This window comes from Gopherus evgoodei, chromosome 3 (assembly GCF_007399415.2).
Source record: "Gopherus evgoodei ecotype Sinaloan lineage chromosome 3, rGopEvg1_v1.p, whole genome shotgun sequence".
Classification (NCBI taxonomy): Eukaryota; Metazoa; Chordata; order Testudines; family Testudinidae; genus Gopherus; species Gopherus evgoodei.
This window is the reverse complement of record NC_044324.1, coordinates 207,193,753-207,213,513: the sequence shown is the minus strand read 5'-3', so window position 1 is coordinate 207,213,513 and position 19,761 is coordinate 207,193,753.

Genomic DNA, 19,761 nt, shown 5'->3' with positions numbered 1-19,761 from the left:
TTTGCACACAATGAAAAATCTCTAGTTGTGAGCATCTTAGCACTCTCATCTGCAAGAAGACCAGAGCTAAAAGATTTGACCACACTCCAAAAGTGTCTTAATTTATGCTGGAGATGTGCCTAAACTAAACTCCTGCCCCCTGCAGTTAAACACTGCAGAATTTTGGAGAATTTGGATCCAGATCTGCATTATGTGGATTATTATAAGTATCTGGGGATGGGGCAGGGTGATAAGACTTATGGAATCAAAATAGTCTCAACCTTCAGGGATGCTGTGTTCTGGAGCTGAACTCAATATCTGTGTTTTTGGCCCATTTCTAGTTTCCATTTGAACTTTCAGAACAGATTTACTTTTCTCATTTGAGCTCTAGAATAATTTCATTCTGATCCTTATTTTTAAGGAGTGACTTTTCTGATGGACGGAACATTTTTGTTCATCCCTATATGGGGCTATAAAGAACTTGTGCACGAATTGAGCCCTTCCTCCCAGGCTTGTGTTCCCAAAAGACTGAGCTGTTAAAAATTGGCCAATTTTCTCAAAATTTGGTTTGACTGAGGTCCTGCTAGAACTATGTCCTTCTTACTTATAAGGCTTTTCAGTCTGAGTGTCTTAACATATCTTTGAAAGGGTTCGCTAAGCTTTTAAGGATGCCTCTGTACTGCCTTTGACTTGGTTGTCCTATTATGTTCTTTAGTCCAGAGGTGTCAGAATCCTAAGCTGTTGCTCCTGTCTGTTTTGTTTCCAGTAAAACTTCCTCGCTCTCTCTCAGAGTAAAATTCCCAGCTCCACTGAAATCAATCCAAACTTCCCAATGATTTAAATTGGTCCAGGATTTCACCCTTTGAAGCTGGTCTATTAAAGTGGAGCTTGAACAAACTTCACTATGGATCTAAACTGAGAAACACTGCAGTGCAAAATGTAGAGCATGAGTTCATCAGGAATGAGTCCAGACCAAGGCGATGATAAATGGAGGCTTTCATTTCATGTGCCCCCACTACTAACCCATAAGGAAAGTGTTGGACATTAGAAAAGAGGAAGAGAAACAAGGTAAATACTATGCAAACCATCAGGAGGATCCTGAACATTCTTGTTCTCCTCCATTTCCCCACATTTTACAACATGCCCTTGATGAAAGATAGAAGAGAGGTGACTGAAACAGTAGAATAAAATTCAAATAACTGCAACAAAAAACTTTTAGATGCAGGGTTGCAGTGCAATCACAACAGAGGAAGTCGAGATTTCTACAACTTTTCTTGTCAAGTTCAGCATGCGCTATTGTTGGCAAATGAGAGCCACAAAACACTGGGACATGCAGAGATCTTGCTTCAATATGGAAACGATATATGCAAATGTACAGTGTTACAATTGTCTGGTGTATGTGGTTCCTTTATGGTGCAGAAGGCATGCCAGGTTCTAACACAATTACCCTTTTCATGCAGGTAGTTGTGAAACAGACATTTTGGTTTAATATTACCCTATAGCCACAATTTGCTTACTTACATTGGTAGAAATACGTATTACCATTTCAATGCCATTGTCCTTTTTGGCCCTACAGCTGAAGCATATAATCAACAAATAATGCAAATGACTGATTAATGCCAGCCTATGTGTGCTTATGATTGAAAAGTTCACCTTGTTTCCCACCCGGCCCAGTGTTCAAGGTCCTGAAAAACTATGCAAGTTTATTTGCTCCATGCTTTGTACGTGGTTTCTTGTTTAAAAAGGAGCAGATAAGGAAGAAAAATGATTAGGAAAGAACTGGTCTGAGAACAAAGCACCTGGAGTTCCGTTCCGATAATACACTGTTGAAGAATAAGTTAGCTCAAAACCAAACATCTCTGTTAATGGTACTCTACCGGGGACAAAGAAAGACCTCGGTGTTACCATGTGGTGCTGGTGTTTTCAGATTAAGATGGAGGATTAAGGAATTTTACTCAGCAATTTGAGATGCTTTGTTAGGAATTGAGGAGATTTGAGCTGCTTTGTTCTCAAACCACATGTTAGTGAAAAAGCAAACAGGCACTTAATCCTGACAGACAGCAGAACTTGACATCAATTTGTCCCTTGGGAGGTGACCAAGAGTTCTTGTGACTGGTTAAAATTGTTGTTCCTTGTGTTTTGGAACCTAATGCCAATGCTCTATCCAAACCAGTGCTGTGCAACCTGGCACACCATAACTCACAACTGTTAGTGACTGACCAGCAGCTTTATGCTCCCAAACAAGGCTTAGCGTTTAGAAAACATATACAAGGTGCCAAAGTGTTTACTAAATAGAGTTAAAATATGCTCTAACGTAAAGTCATGTCATCAGTCTTAAAAGAGACCATTGCCCCTTCTCCTCACCCCAAAAAACCTGGTAATTTTCCTGTTTGGGATGTTGGATGGTTTCCTGTAACAATAAAAACACAGCCGTCGACATATAGACAGCTGAATATATACATGGCTGTATATTGCCCTTTGACACAAACATTAATGTCTTAGGCAGATCTTTGAGGTTCTTTTAAACATCTAGTTATATTTTAAGGTCACGTCCTCAGAGGTTATTGATGTAAGTGTATTTGTAGAAAAGAAACAAACAGCTCATTGAATTTGGTTTCCTATTTTAACATACATCAGTTAGATTAAATACGCAAAGTTATAATGTCTGGCAACAAACCCAGTTTCTGATGTATAAAATTTGACTCTCCCCTCCCCCCCGTGTTTATGTCAAAGCTAATACACAGAGATAAAGTGCATATACTATACTCTGCATATTTACTGAACTTTGGCAAGTCACTAAGAGCCAGTACTCAAATCAAATTAGAACCACCCAATTTATAAAACACCCTTCTAAGCTAATCTTATTATATTAAAAAGGTACTTTAGCTTGATATGCAGCAAATCAATAGTTCATGCTTTCCAGCATGGAATAAATACACCTTTATAATCTTTAAATTTGCCACTGCTGCAAACCTATAGGACAAAGTTGCAACAGTACATTTCGCATTACTTAAATAAACAGCATAAACCCATCCAGACAAGAATGATGTTGCACCATTTTTCTTTTCCCTACAAAGTATGATTATTATGGGGTTAGCATCTCAAAGGGACCTGCTCAAAGTAATATGATTAATTTTCTAATTTGCATATACTTCATTTGCAACGCCCATGAAATTTTTATGGGCATGATTCTGCATTCCTTCAGTGGCCCACACTCCCATTGACCTCCGTGAGAATGTTGCATGCACCAGGAATGCAGGATTCATCCCTCTTTTTTGTGTGTGTGAAACATTTTTCTTTTCAGAAAAGAAAACAAACCATTTTGCATTAGTTAATGACTCTACAATAACATACCAGTGTATGTGCTTGATGGATGAAATCCTTTTTAGTAAGGAAACAGGCTTCTATTCCAGGCTCCTAAAGAACAATACTAGTCAAAAAGGATTTTAAGAGGTTTTAAAAAATACTTGATCCTTTTAAATGAGCATATGATTTTTTTTTCAAAAGTTGTTTTCATTTTAAATTCAATAAGACAATAGTTTCAAAGATAATTATTGGTTTCACTATTTATTTCTTGTAAATAATATCTGAAATCTGGTGGTTATGCAGCAGGCTCCCATAAGAGAAAAACCATTTTATAAATTCCCTCTTAAAGAACAATAGACAGCCCTCAAAAACAGCGTTGGGGAACCTCTGAGTGCGGTTGCCCCTTCTTCTATTCAGGTTTACTGAAGATATAAAGATCAAATAAGAGGTGAACTGAAATCAGAAACACAATATTCATTCATTTAACTCTGTTCTAGTAGAGCAAAGTCAGGGTGACTCAAGGGACACAATGTCTTGTAAAACATATGTACTTAATATAAGGGTCATAAAACTTATTAAATTAAAAGCTAGGTTAAAAATAGGAAGAAAATTTATGCTGCTGTCTAAAATAGCAATAATTTCCCTTTGGTTTTCCCTTTCCTACTAAAACGGGTTCTGGTTAAAAAAAATAGTCAACTGGTAAAACCTTCATTCTGGAGGACTGCATGCAAGTCACTCTGCACTAGGTGAATTGTCTGACTAATAATCCAGCAGGATAGATATAGAATATGGGATCCCAACAACTGGGAGGATGAGTGTTGCAGCATTGTTGACCGCATGCACAAAGCCCCCATAGGCATTCATTTGCTGGTTGTGAAGGAGGAGAGTGGGATGCAAGGGACAATAGTTTGAAAATGGAAGACTTTCTTAATCATGAGCCAACTACAGCCAGGAGAAAAGTCCCCTTCACTTCTTCTGACTGTGCATCAATACCTCAGGCCAAATTCTGGCCCAGATTCTCTGCTTCAGCTGAGCTGTGCTTTCGTGTAGGAGTAGGGAGAGGGACAAAGGCAGCTTTATACTTCCCCCACCCTGAGGCTAATTGGGAGTTGGTTTGACACCTTCTACAATTTATATGTGGCCCTATAGGGTCAGCCCAGCAGTGCTGGATAAAGTGAGCACAACGGCATTCCAGCTAGGCTACCTTTTCCTCCTATAGAGATATTAGGAATGTGGTAAAACTGCAACCCCAGGTGAAGTATGGAGAATTTTCAAGAGGTTGCTTAAGGCACCTCATGGTCTGTCTACACTGCAAGTAGACACCTGCAACTGGCCTGTGTCAGTGGATTTGGGCTCACAGGGCTTGGGCTATGGGGCTGTAAAATTGCAGTGTGGATGTTTGGGCTCGGGCTGGAGTCTGAGTCAGCTGACGAAGGCCAGCCGTAGGTGTTGAATTGCAGTGTAGACATAGCCAAGTTGAATTGGCATAAATGGAGAATAACCCCACTGAAGTTAGTGGAATTTATGCTGGTGCAAATGAGCAGGATTTGGCTGCTTGGGTGAAAGGAACCATTTTGTAACAAAGGGGTTTTTTTTAATAATGTGACCAAAAATGACAAATGCTGAGAAATTAAAAATGAAAGTTGACAGCCCATCCTTGACTCCAGACACTGTCAGTATCATATAGTGTTGAGACCCCTTCAAATAGATCTCATAGATTCAATGGCATACATTAGGAATGGGTGTGTAAGGCTCATTTGTTTTGGCACTAAGCACTGTTTTCAGTAGCACTTGTAGCTACTGAAAGGACATTATCAGATATTATTTCATCTTGGTCGATAAGGATTCACAGGTCCTTTGAAATTATTTTCTCAGAGTGATCGCTGCTTATTGGGCTGATCAGTATTATTCCATTGTTTGCTTGTGTGCCCACAGGTACTTCTGTACTACACATAATAAAATATTTACCTCTCTTGTGCATGCACAGACAAATGGTTCTGGACCCAATGCTGCCACCAGAGTAGTCCCACTGGGTGGGACTATCCTCTTGCCAACATAATGCCATCGACATCAGTGGAGTTATTCCCATTTTACACCAGTACCTGTGAAAGGACCAAGGAATTCAGTGGAATTATTCTGGTGAACAAGTTTCACTCAGAATAAGGAAGGACCTTTATTATTATAGGGTTCCTCACAAATGCTGTTTTGCTGGCATTACAGTTGTACTTCAAATAGACTTTTGTGGAAATATTTGTTTTGACAAATAAAATATGTATACATGTAATCTGCAAATGGATGTGAGAAATCAGGAGTCAATGATGTGGAGGGAGAGCTAGTTTTATGTCTGAACCAGGCTGGAAATGACTTGGGTTTCCCCCAGCAGAGAGGCAGATGTCACTCCTTCCTGAATGATAGCTGGGATCTCATGCACAACTGGGGAAGAGCCTGTCACCAAAGAGAAACGGTGCTGGCCCTTCAATAGAATGAGTTGAGAGGGGGAGGGAGGCACAATTACTCCTTCCTACACTGCATGTGTTCAATATGATCCCGATCCTTTTCTACCCAAGAGACCCAGGATTTCACTACCGCCCATTCTTCCCTAGTTCTTCCAACCCCCTGCTGCTGCTCCAGCCCCACCTCTCCCCAGGACAATTCCACTGTAGGTCTTTGGGGTAGAGATACGAGCTGGGGGCCTTCACCTGTTTTCTGTGGGTGACTAGCTAGCCCACTTATTAATATGTGTTTTGAGCAGTCAAAGGGGGAGCACTGCTCCTCCAACCCAAAGGGGACGCTGTCATCTTCAGAGGAGGGACCTCTGCCCTGTTTACTGCTGTGCCTGCTCAGATAGCTCTTCTGAATAGGGAAAGCCCTGGCTTGGCCCTCTGCTGGGGGAAACACAAATATGGGGTAGGGAAATCCTGCCACTGAGCAACTGTGATTTGTAAATAATTGCAAGACAAACCTGGTGGAACTCTGCACTTTCACAAAGTCATAAATTCCAAGGCCAGAAGGGACCATTGTGCTCATCTAGTCTGACCTCCTGTATATCACAGGCCAGAGAACTTCCCCAAAATAATACTTAGAACAAAATATTTTAGAAAAACATCCAAACCTGATTTATAAATTGCTGGTCCCTGGTAAATTGTTCCAATGGTTAATTACTTGCACTGTTAAAAGTTGATACTCTATATCAAGGCTGAATTTGATTAGGTTCATCTTCTGCCACTGGATCGTATTATATCTTTCTCTGCTAGACTGAAGAACTGAGGATCAAATATTTGTTTCCCAGGTAAGAACTTATAGACTGTAATCAAGTCACCCCTCAACTTTCTCTTTTCAGGGCAGAGCTTCGCACTTTTAGTTCTGTTGGCAGGACGATGGCACATTTGTGTACTGCACAACATTCAGCACTGACTTACTTTTTAAAGATGGCAATACTGTTATCATTGTGTGGCATATATCAGCTTCACAATATGCCAGATCTTTGCCCTTTTTCAAACAACTGCACCACTTGACTGGTTTATTAGTTGAATGACAGTGAGCGGGAATGAAGCATCATGTTTGCTTCATTTTCACCCTTTTCAGTCATCCATTACAGCCAACATTTGCTAAAGTGGCCACTGATTTTGGTGCCCAAAGCAAGACACCTTAGGCCTAATTTTTTAAATGTGCTGAGCACCAACAACTTCCGTGGAAGCTAATGGGCGCTGAGGGTGCTTAGCTCTTGTAGAAATCAGACCCAACTGTATCTCAGACTGGGCGTTCAAAATTCAGTAGCCATTTTGAAAATGTGACTCTCCTGGCCAGGGCTAGATTTAAGTTAGAATCATCAGGTACCCATGAAAGGTCACCAATTAATTCATTAGTTCTTAAAAAAAAAATTAACTGGCAGCACATTGCTCATAGTGTAATTATAGATGAAATATTAAAGAAGTGGACTAATTACACACAATGCACTTGAGCCCAATTAAAATAGCATCTGCAGTGAACGTAGGGGTATTCTCTTTCACTAATAAGAAATACTTTCTTAACAACAGAGAATAAAATAGCTAAATGGGATACACAGTTGAGATTATAAATATCCTATTAGCATATAAAATGAGGATTAACCTTATTTAATCACTGCATGCTTGATCATCAAAAGTCATGTTTCACCTTCATAATGTAGCTGTATCCTGAAAAAAAGCATATTAATAAATTTAGCTAACTAGATGCTTTTCTCACCTACTCAATTGAGCTGGTGAAGGAAGCTGGCTGCCCCCTAATCGCTTTACAAATGAACAGATTCTCTCACCTGTTTTATATGATGTCTTAGTGCAGACATCTCAGTTGTTGAACAATGCCTCCGGGTAGCTGCTCAAGGCCTACGTCCTGCCTCTTAGCCATTGGCACAAAGGCTGTGATTGGGGCCGCCCTATCCCAAAGGGTGTTCTTGGAGGTGCTAAGTCTCGGGGAGTGTGTCAGGAATGCACACCTGCAGCTTCACCTCTTAAAAGGATAGTGCTTGCACTGTGCAACTGGCTAGCTTCACTGTCCTGCATGTGATGAACTAATGGCTACCTCCTCGTCCCTGTTTTAAGGTGGATCGTACTTCTTGGGTGCTAACAGGTGATAAACCTTTTGCTCAGTGCCCCTGAACCAAGGGTAGGCATGAGGGCTGGAAATTCTTAAGTGCCCTCCTCCAACCTTGCACACCTGTGATGAAACTGGCTACAATCTGGCCCAAATTATGGAAAGATAACCAAATTTACTTTTAAACCCTGGCCTAGGAGCAGGGTTGACCTTTCTGTGATGTAAAATCAGTAAGTATGGGCGCTGGGAATATTTGCTCCAATGGAGATGGCCTGCAGAATGATGATTTCAGTCTCCTGTAGGCAAGGTGCAGGTGTGAATTTCACCCAAGATGCAGTTAAAACTCTTAAAAGCCAACCCGTGCAAATGTCATTGTAAGGTTCCATGTTACAGAGACTTCCAGGTTGAGATGTCCCAGTTTAGATTTTTTTTTAACTGACAGCTTTATAATAAACTCAGAGTGGAGTTTGAAAGTCAAACTGGGTTTGCTCTTCTTTGTACCATTATCTGAGATTCTGCATGCCAGATGCTCTCACGCAAGGGGAGGTCTGGCCAGAGAAATACCAAGGGGTCGTGGTGAATGTGAATCTTTTCTTTAAATTGAGCCAGCGTGTGTAAGAGGATGGTTACTTTTTAGTTTGGCCTTCAAAATGATTATTTTAAAACCCTTTGCTTGGTATGGCTAATAAAGAATGGCCCTTGCAGTACAATATGTACAATCAGGTTGACTCTGCCTATGGCCCTTTGTGTTCATTTTCCATGAACATCCATGTATGTCAGATTTACTGGCACAAAGTTTCATGTCTGAATATTTGCAGAAGCGAATTTTAAATTTGCATATTCAAATATTCCAACTCGACGTGCACCTGTAAGGAACGTCCTCCTGGTGATTGAACCGAGGGCCTCTAGAACTAAAAACAAATGCCAGAGTTAAAGAACCGGTAGCTATAATAGACAAAATTAGACTCTTTCTCAAAACAAAACAAACCAGTGATTTACAGCAATCAATAATAAGACAAGTGGACTAATCCTGTGTTGCCCATTCAGAGAGTACTGGAATGGGTTACCTAGGGTGGTGGTGGAATCTCCTTCCTTAGAGGTTTTTAAGGTGAGGCTTGACAAAGCTCTGGCTGGGATGATTTAGTTGGGGATTGGTCCTGCTTTGAGCAGGGTGTTGGACTAAAAGACCTCCTGAGGTCTCTTCCAACCCAAATATTCTATGATTTGCTGTTTTTCCTGATAGCTCCAGTTTCTGGGGCCAAGTGTTTGTGAGAATCTCAGCTTTTATGTTTTAAAAAAAATATGTAAGTGATGGCACAAAGACTAGCCTGGAAACAGGCCCAAATGCACCCTTAAAGTTCAAAAAGCACAAGGCAAATCAAAGGAACCCCAAATTTATTATTATTATTATTTTTAAATTCTCATGATTGGCTTAAAACAATCTCATGAAATTTGAGGCCTGATTCATGATTTTTGAACATTTCAGATTGGCAATATTGCTGATCTGCAGCATATACCTTTGCACAACTCCTGTTGAATCCGTGGGAGATTTGCTTGAATAAATTCTATAGGATCAGGCCCAAAGAGAGATTTGTTTTGTTAAAAGAGGAAAAATAAATATATTTTTTTAAGATTTATACCCATTTTACACTTTCTATTATTTTTAAAATTTAAAGATCATTTTCCTTTTACGCTGATGAAAAGCTTAAGTTGGTGAAAGTGTAAACATACCTCTAAATACTGAAAACAATTATGGCTATTAGAGAGTCATGTTCCTAATTGGATACTTTTCAAAAATACCACTTACAGAGACCTCTTTTTTTGGATTATGCCACCTTCGCATTTGTGGTCTGCCTGCTACTTTCCCCCTCCTTTATTTTTGGTCCTAGAAATCACATTTGCTAAAACCTTCAAAGAAACACTAGAGGCAAATTGAAAGTGACTGGGAATAAAATGGACTTTGCCGTTCTGAGGGATCTGAGGTGTTTTACTGTCAAACAGGCCTGTGGGTGAAGTGACTGAATCCAGAAACATATGGCGAATGGAAAGGTCTGTGGGTGAGCACAACATCAAAAAATAAAGTCAGCTGCTTGTGTCACAAATACAAGTTCAGGGACTTTAGTACAAAGACACTAAGGATAATGTACAAAACAGAACATGGAACAGCTCATTAGTCGTCAAGGATAGTCCTGTAGCAACGGATTCTCTCTGTCAGATCAGATTTTAAAAATCATTTCCATTTCATTTCAGTTTTGCTCGATCTTTAAGATACCAAAGTAAAAATAAATATAGAAGAGTTACACAGGGGATTCTGATCTTAATTTCACCAAAGTAAATCCTCGTTTTAGTGTTTTTCTTTGGTGTAACTGATCAGACTCCAATAGTTTCTTCTTTTGAGCCTAATGCATGAAGCAAACATAACTGCTAATAATAGCGTTTTGCCTTGTCAAGTGAACTAATGACTCAACTGCCAACTTTTTTTTTTCTGGTTTGACGTTCATCCACTTACATCCAATTAAGAGGGACTCTGCCTCTCACAGGTTGTTATTGATTCCCTGCAAAAACTGAGTTTAAAAATAAAAACCCAACTGCTGTGTAATTTTAGTATGATGGCCTCACAACAACAGCCGCAGCATTATTCCTTTAAACAGGTTTTCACAAGAGCTCAGCTCAGCTCCCACTTAGGCACCAAAATGAAGTGGCCAGATTGTCAAAGGTGCTCAGCACCCAGCAACTCCTATTTTCTTAGTTAACTCCCTGAGGACTGCAGGAGCTGCTGAGTACTTTGGAAAATATGACCACTTCATTTAGGTGTCTAACTAGGAGCTGATCACTTCTGAAAATCTGTCCAATAATTTTTCAGCATTAGCTTACGCAGCAATTTAGCCTCACCTTGGACTTGCTACATTATGGGTTAATGGTCTCGTTGTGACATGGGATCATTTTAGCTTCATAAAGACAAGTCTCTAGGAAAAAAAAAGGATTTGTCTTTACTGACAAGATCAAAGAAACATAAAAGAAGAGAACTGACTTTTGCTGAAACAAGAGCAGGGATCAGCTCTTTGTGTCTTCATTGTAATTCATTGCTTGTTTTCAAGATCCATAATACAATTCTTCCAGAGGAGAGAGAGGACTTTGTTAAATTGTAAATGAGTATTACTTCAAGCACTGTGTAGAAATATGTTCTCCCCCCTATTGCCCATACATTATTTCTCCTTAGTTATGGTGGCTCCCATTTCCCGGAACTATCACACAGAACTTAATTCTCCTCACACAACATCACTTTAAAATCATGCAGCTCTCTTAATCAAGCTTTGTATCAGCCACAAATTTGCAGTATGACCTAATTTGAAAAATGTCTCAAAGTGCTGACTCAAACTGTTAGTGAATAAAGGCCAGTCATTACCATTATGACACTAATGTGATGCAAAATAAAATTGAGTTGCATCAGCTGAACATTAGTTTGCAAAAATATTAGTGATTGAAGCCATTTTCTGTTCATATTTTATTTATACTTATGAGATTTATACTTTTTTGGTCTGAAGCAGCTCTGCAACAAAATTCCTGAGTGGAAGCATGAAGAAACATTTTAATGGTGAAAAGCCCAAGCCAGAAATATACATCTAAGTTGCATCACTTGCACATCACAATGTTTCTCCTTTATAAAAGCAGACAGGGTGCACATTAGTTTAGAACTTTTATTAAAAGATTTATACAGTAACATATGAAAATTCTCATTTTAATATGTCATTTTACTTTGCGTTTTTAGGTTATATTCCAAGTTTTTATCTTTTTTCCTCCCCAGTTGCGAACAGAGCTGATATTTCTTCATACTCTGTAGAAATAACTGTTTTAAGAATTTTTATTACCAAAAACCCTACTTCTTCATTTAAGGGGGCGGGGGTGAAGAGATTTTTGGCCCCAAAATAAACAGTTACAATATAAAAAAATTGGAACTCTCAAAGGGGAAACACACACACACACATATATACACCTCTACCTCGCTATAACGCTGTCCTTGGGAGCCAAAAAAATCTTACCCCGTTACAGCTGAAACCGTGTTATATTGAACTTGCTTTGATCCACCGGTGTGCGCAGCCCCACCCCCCAGAGCACTACTTTACCACGTCATATCCAAATTCGTGTTATATTGAGTGGCGTTATATCGAGGTAACGGGGTGTATATATATAAGTAGCAAACTTCCTTTTTTTGAACAATTAAATGAAAGTGGAGTATACAAATGTAAATAATTCACTCTCCTTTAGCTGACATTTTACAAAATGCATCTTATAACTTTCCCTACCATCATCCTATTTACTTGGTTTTGGGAGAAAAAACTTTTCAAAGCACACCAAGCCAACTACATACCTACAGCATGTACACTGTAATATCGGCTGATAATTAGCACTCAGACTGGATTGTTTTAAAATCAGAGATCTAGAGATGAAACAACTCAGCAACAACCATTCCCCTCTGTGACTTTTTAATCTTGAAATGCAAATAATAAAATTGTCTAATGTGTACTGATAAAATGTCCCTGACTTCATGCTGAAGTGGTTCAAAAACCAGACATACACTGCTAGGAAGACAGACCATTAATTTAAAATTTAGAGGACCAATACATTTTTGATAGTAATAGGTTACTGTGCTAATGATTATTTAACTTGCTGAATGTTGGGTTAAGTATGTATGGGTATGTAAAGTGTAATGCTTTATCCAAGTGCTATGGTGGGATTACTGCCACTGAAATGTTAAAGTCAAATGCAGAGAAAGCAGCAAGATTATAAAGACCAGTTACTATAATATAACGCAATTAATGCAGTTCTAAAAATTAAACTACTACAATTTAAAGATAGTTCTTTTGTACAGTCCAGTATCAAAATTTCTATCTTAGCCTGTTATTTTAGCTTGTCTTTTTAGTGGGGGTGGCAGGTACAAAGAAGTTTGCTGATATGTTCCACAGTAAGCTACTGAGGTTAAAAAAAAAATTAAGAAAAGAAAAGAAAAAAATAACATATATTTTATTTAATAATACCAGTGACAATCATTTCCAGATACAATGCAATTGTCATCACTTCTGTGGTACCATGAACAAGAAGGGTAAGAATGGAAATGAATGTTTGATCATTCTAAGTGATTTGCAAGCCTTTTTACACTTTATCATTCATGGAAGTACAGTGTGATTTCTTTGCTACAATCTTTTTAATGGATTGCACGTTCTAAAGTTCCCATTCCAGGTTGTTAAAAGTTTATTCGGTGTATTCCTGAGATGCAATATATGAGAACTTCCATTCATTAATACTTTGTATCCATGATCCATCTTGGGAAGATGTAAGGTGGGAATCCACTAGGCCTTTTTAATTGTTAAGTTCCCATCCTTTCCCAATAGGCAACGGCTGATGATGATCTGTAAACTTGTTGAAATTCTGATACAAATAATTAATCACTATATTAAAAAAATTTAAAAAGGGGGAAATGCAATGAAAATTTATGACCTTAGCATTCCTTCAGGGTCAAGCAATTTATCAAATTCTCTCACTTTCTGGTTTCAATTACACAGCTATTGTGGAAGGAACTTATTTTAGCAGGTTCATTGCCTCAGTAGGGAATACAGGACTTTGGCCTAATGCGTCACCTTTAGTGCAGGCCATTTGAGCCTTAGAACAAATACCAATCATCACTCTTTGGGAAAAAAAATCGGCATCGGAGTGGCCTATTGGAATGGGGTTTCTGTCAAGGTAAACGGTTGTCGGCAATGACTGTGGTAGAGTGGTGATAAATCCCATTTTATTGCTGAAAAATTCCAGCTTCTCTGCATGCCTGACAGCTCCCCACATTCCCATACCCATTTGGGCAATTTCTGCACTACGTCCATCTGGTTCTTATTACCTCTCAACCTGCCAGTGTCTGATCCAGAAAAAGTGCAGGTCAAAACAGGGGAAAGAAACCAAGGTGATGGACAAAACAGAAAGCGAGTGAGCAAGCGAGCAAGAAATCCCTAAACAAAAAAACCCAGGAGTTTAATCATGAGATTGCCAGAAGCATATTTAAATATAGAGTTGAATAGGAGTAATAATTGCAACACAAGGTTCTAATAGCCTAACTGAACCACAGCCTTTGAAATTTATCCAGAACATTAGTGACACTTGCCTAAAAGAAAATAAAAATAAAATCAAGACCTCAATCCTTTGATTATAGCAATATTAATGATACCACTTCAATTAAATGACTCTCAGTGTTTCCATGGTAAGAACTGGTTTTTAGAAGTTTACACCTATATTGCAAAGATTCCGTTTAGGTGGAAAGTCATTGCGTGAGGTCAGCTGGGGTATGAATAAAATTTTTGGTGGAAAAATGGACTATTTACAGAAATTTCATTAAAAAGGTGCCCATTTCAAAGCTGATTTTACACTACTATTACAACTCAAATACGTGTGTGTAATTTCCCACAAGACTTTTATCCATAATGGAAATGTTTGGCCATTTTCCTGATTAAAAATAAATATAATTTGATAACAGATGAGCTATTATCATTTGAAAATCAGCTATTTTTTATGACCTCAACTCACTAAAACAGCACTTACTATGCCAATATACTATGTTGTGCGATAATTTGTCAAGAATCCACAAATGACATGAGAAAAGTTGCTGTGATCTATTGAGTCAAAAATCCCCTTTTAAAGCATTTAGTTGGATTTATTTATGATTCCTACATATTTAAATTTGCTATATTTAGCTAACATTCATTAGATCATAGCTACTTTAATCATGAACATTTTATATGAGAGGCTTTTCTGTTTTTGAGACTAGAGCTATAAAGATACAAAGGAAATTAAAACACAAAGAGTTATGGTAGATTTATATAACACCAAGGATCTGAGTCAGCCCCCAAGAACAAGGAAACTCAGGGTGAAAGTTGCAAGTCTGTCCTTATCTCATCCCTTCATTCCTTGGTATTACAAGGGTCTCAATGCCCCCATCTCGGTGGTTATCTTATATATCCCATGGTGCTAGAATACACAGGTAGGTATAATGGACTGAGTTAATCTCTGGGTGCCAGGGACTGAGATTTACAGATGTAATATGCTATTAGTAAATATGTCCACACAACTGGTAGGCACTGGGAACCTCTTGGCTGCTAGACATTCAAGATGGAGTTTCAGCACTGAAAAAACTTTCAGGCTTATTTTGGCCTTGAGTCAAACGCCTGTTATCTGAATATCAAAAAGGGTAGTCTAGTTGTGTTAACCAGTTTGGAGCAGTTACTTTTCAATCTTATTTCTTTCTGTAGGAAGACAGCATCTCCCCCCCAACCAAGACTTTGAAATGTTATTTATTATTGTATGAGTGCTCATTTCAATTTTATAAATAACTAAACTTATCTGTGATGGTTAAAATCTGGCATTTTGAAAATCAGAACAGGAAAGAAGACATTTCTCCTTACGGAAACAAGGCTGTTTGTGTTACTTTCAATTCAAAACGAATAAAGAACAAAGCTGGGAAAGTCAATATTTTATTTCAGAACAAGTCATTTAAACATTACATGTAGAAGCAAAATGCAAACCTGGCTGGACCATAAATCTGCTCAAGATTTTCTTAATTGTTGGTGCATCCACTCAAAAATTTACATTTTATAGGGTGCATTCTTGGTAGGAAAAAAGTCTAAGAATTATCTTTCCCATCGTCAGTAACTAACTATACTAGAGAAATTTGAGTGCTTAAACACAAACTAATATTTGTTTGCATTTGTAATGCAGTATAGAATTAGTTGATGACTGTTCATGAAAATATGTTCCCCATCGATCCGAATACTTTGTATTGAAAAAAATAACTTCTAATATATGTCAATAACTTGCAAGATGGTCTGAGATACCTACAGGAAAACCATTTGTTAGGTGACTGTTGGCCAAACAATGATTTACATGTTTTGTACCTATTTGAAACAAAAAGAGGCACACAAGTAGAAAGATCAAACTTCAGAATAAAAATATTTCAGCATCAAAATGGTTAATAGTGAGTATTATAGCTTCAAAAGAGCCTATTGGCTCACCCTAAAGGATGCCCTGCAATTGTTGTTAAACTCATCAGATGAAACTAGCCCTTCCTAGCTAGCCCTTAGATTTGTCTAGCTAACAGCAAAATACTATAATAAATCGGTAACACATGTTGCCAGACAAGAATAAGTGATATAAATAAAGAGTCAAGAGACGTAGCCCCTCAAGAAAAATGTGAAAAGATTTATACTTTCAATGTATTAATCTATTAACATCGTAGAAGTAACTTGAAAATGTCATGCTGTTGTTTGTTTATATAATTCCTTATTTTTTCTTCTTCTTTTTCTCTTCAGATTGTATTTTAAACACAAATGTTCTCCGTGACTGCCTGCTTTGCAGCATTAGGGTAAGTCCCGTTTCTCCCACACCTTAAAAAAAAACACAAAAAGTCTAAAAATATCTACATCCGAAAGGCATTTTTGTTAATTGTATGTTTTATGAAATCAACATAACGCTATTGAAAACAAAGCCTTTGTTTATTTCAAGCAGATGAATATGTGAAATTGTGCTGTGCAAACAGAGCTACCAACAGGATAACCAACTCTACTGTGGCAATGCTAAGTCTCAAAAACTCATATAGGCCAGTTATTATCACCAGCATTTAAAATATAGAAAACAAAATCTGCTTGTAGAATTGACTGAATATTGTATTTAGCTTTTTTTTTTTTAAAAAAAAAAAAGACATCCTTTGAAAAATGACATGATATAAATAATGTTACAAAGCAACAATATAATCAATCTGTAAACTAGAATATAAATCAAGGATTTCATTAACTGCTGGTCGCCAGTTTAAATTGTAGTCTTGTCCATAATGTCTATCTATCTATGTATGTCCAAGTTATATTAAAAACCTTTAAATGGCTTTGTAATATCAGCTACATCTAGCTATTATAATAATTAATGATACTGTTTTATAAATCAATATATGTATTCTTGATAAATTCATATCCAGTTAATGGTGTAATTTAAATAAAAAATTAATGTAATAAAGGACATACAGGAATAGCAGGAAATCTTTAAAGGTTAAGAGGCAAATTTGTCTATTTTTTTTTTTTGGTACCTGTTTTTGAAAAAATACATTGAAATTTAGCTGATATCAACCTTGGTCTTCTGATCACAATATTGCCATGATTTTTGAATATAGCTTCTGATTACTGTATGCATTGTATTTTTTTCCATTCTAATGTAATAAACTATATCTTAGTTAAATTAGTAATTGTATCATTGGTTTATAATACTGTTGCAAAACTAAAACAAAAAAATCACAGCAGGTTTTCAACATTTGGCTGGAAAATATTGTAAAATATTGTTTGTCTTAATATTTTCTCCATTAATTACTCATTCCATATTTTATTGCTATATGGTTATTTTACTTAAACTATGAAATGCCAAAAATATGAAAAATTAGATCCAGCCATAAATGTATTTATAAGATCGTGGATACCCTGAATAATGTTTTAATGCAATAAAAAATCTGCTCTCTATCTCCTGTTTAAAATACAGTTAATCCAGTTTATTCAGAAAACACATGTAAGTGACTAAAAAGAAAAGAGAGAGAGAGAGAGAGAGAGAGACTGGAAAATGGCTTTTTGTTTCTAGGTTGCATATTGGCGTGAAACTGCAGCCCAGCTTCTTTTGATTTTATTTATAATCTGTAACCACAAAACGCATTTTAAACAGTAACAGGCTTTAAGAACAATTAATATTGCCTATTACCATCAATTGTGATCTTAGATGTTGAAAACAAAACCCCACAACCTGTTTACATATTGAATGTTTTATGAAGAGTATCCTTTGAAATTATGCAAAACATTAAGGTTTGCCATCAGCACTGACATGGTACAGAAGTGTAATTTTAATCCATTGAGATTTTTTTTGACATTTTTCTTAACATTGCTCTGCCTTATTTAGAATAGCAACAGGGATTTGTGCAGTTTCACTTGACACTGATGGGCATTTCAAAATGTTACATGGACAAGAAAAAAAAAAGAATTTGCTGCCAGTCACTTTAGAAATTCAGCTTTATAAGCAATAGCTATTTGCTAAAAGTTTACGTTTCAGATGAGCTTGAATTTAAAGATCCATTATCCTTTCCCCAGGCCTGTGTTTTGAAATGAAGGGAGAAAATAGAGAGTACAATTATGATTGAGTGTTAACGTGTACTCTTGTACTGTAACATTTCCATTTAAAGCGTATTTTGTTTTTAGGCAAAATCAGCAGCAAGAGATACATAGCCATTCCTAGGAGGCTTAATTTAAGCTTTATAGGATGAACATAAAATGCTAGGTTACAGTAACACTGAAATGTTACACATTTTAAATATCTTCATTTTAAAATCTGTGTTATTTTTTTCTCTTGGGATCACTAATATGACTCTCCCCAGACAAAGCAGGAGCATGCCACATTCTTTAAAATTATCTGCAAAGGAGATCACATTCCTAGGCGTGTTGGAGTCTTTTTATAACTAAGGATACCCTCTTAATAGTATCACGATTTTCAACTGGTTAAGTAGGCGTCTTCAGAATATTTAACTGCAAACAAAGAGACTTCATTTAGAGGGAAACAGTTTGGAATGATTAGAAACATAAGTTTTTATCTACTGTCACATTGGTGTATCAATTATTCAAGCCCTACTAAATTTGGTTGTCTGCTTTTAAAACATTGGTTGCACTTGCTTCATGGAGAGATCAAAGAATCTGATAATTTTGCTAGATTATTTGTTTGCACAGTACGGCTAAGAGTGAAACATTTTATTTGTGTTATGTTCACGTTTTAGTCAAATTCAGAGGATTTATTCAACGCCTACAGTAAACCTCAGCAGTGAGATTTGAACCAAATTATTATTAGAACATGCATCAATGTAAACAGATGTATGACTCAGCTATGCACAGCATGCTATCATCTGCAGATATTTATGTGGACAAAGCCACATTGTTAAAGTCAATAAAATTATGCAATAGTGACTTGTTTGGAGGCTGTACTGATCAGATAATGACTAGCTAAAGAAGTGAAGAACCCAGGGTAGAGCAGAAGGTGTTTAATGCTCTAGCTGGTCATTACCTGATTGGTAGAGACCAATAAGGAAGTAATTATTGCTGTTATAAAATAAGTTAAAGATATAGTGTTAATGATTTTTTTGTATGTGGTAGGACATGAAGTGTTTATGAAACTAAATTCAGAACATCCTCACAGTGTTTATAACTGACCACTTCCATTAGTATGAGCTCACGACTGTGCTGTGATGGTGAAAATGCTTGTTTATTTCTCAGGAACGGCATGATCTGATTGGTAGAAAGCCTGTCAGGCATGGACTTCCTTCCCACCTCACTTCCCACACACCCAAATCAATACAGTCACAGGATTCAGGGACAGAATTTTAAAATGCCAGCATTTTTTTTTTTAAGTATACAAACTGGTAAGTGGTGTTGGCTCTTCAGTTCCTCTGGAACCTTGTTATAACGGATCCTCCATGGCTGAAAACAAATTTTACTTATCTTAATAGACATTGACTCTCCTTCTCTAGAGGAAATAGGATTTCTAGGTAAAAATCATTCAGATTATAATGTAATAGTTATAGTTACTATAGCATAAGGCCACATAGCTGACTTAAGGAGTGGGAGGTTTGCACTTTGCAATTTACTGTTCAATTTAGATATCCTCTGTTGTTTCAGCATTTGAATTATCTTTATAAAAAGATTTTTTTAAAAAAAGTTAATCAAGAAAGGAGAACAGTTTAAAGAAAAAAAATCAATTTACTTAAAAAAAAAGCAGTCATTTTCCCTTATAATTGTGAAGGTGAATTTAGTCTCAAACCATTGTCTCTGTGTGTATTCCTTAATCAGAAAGCAA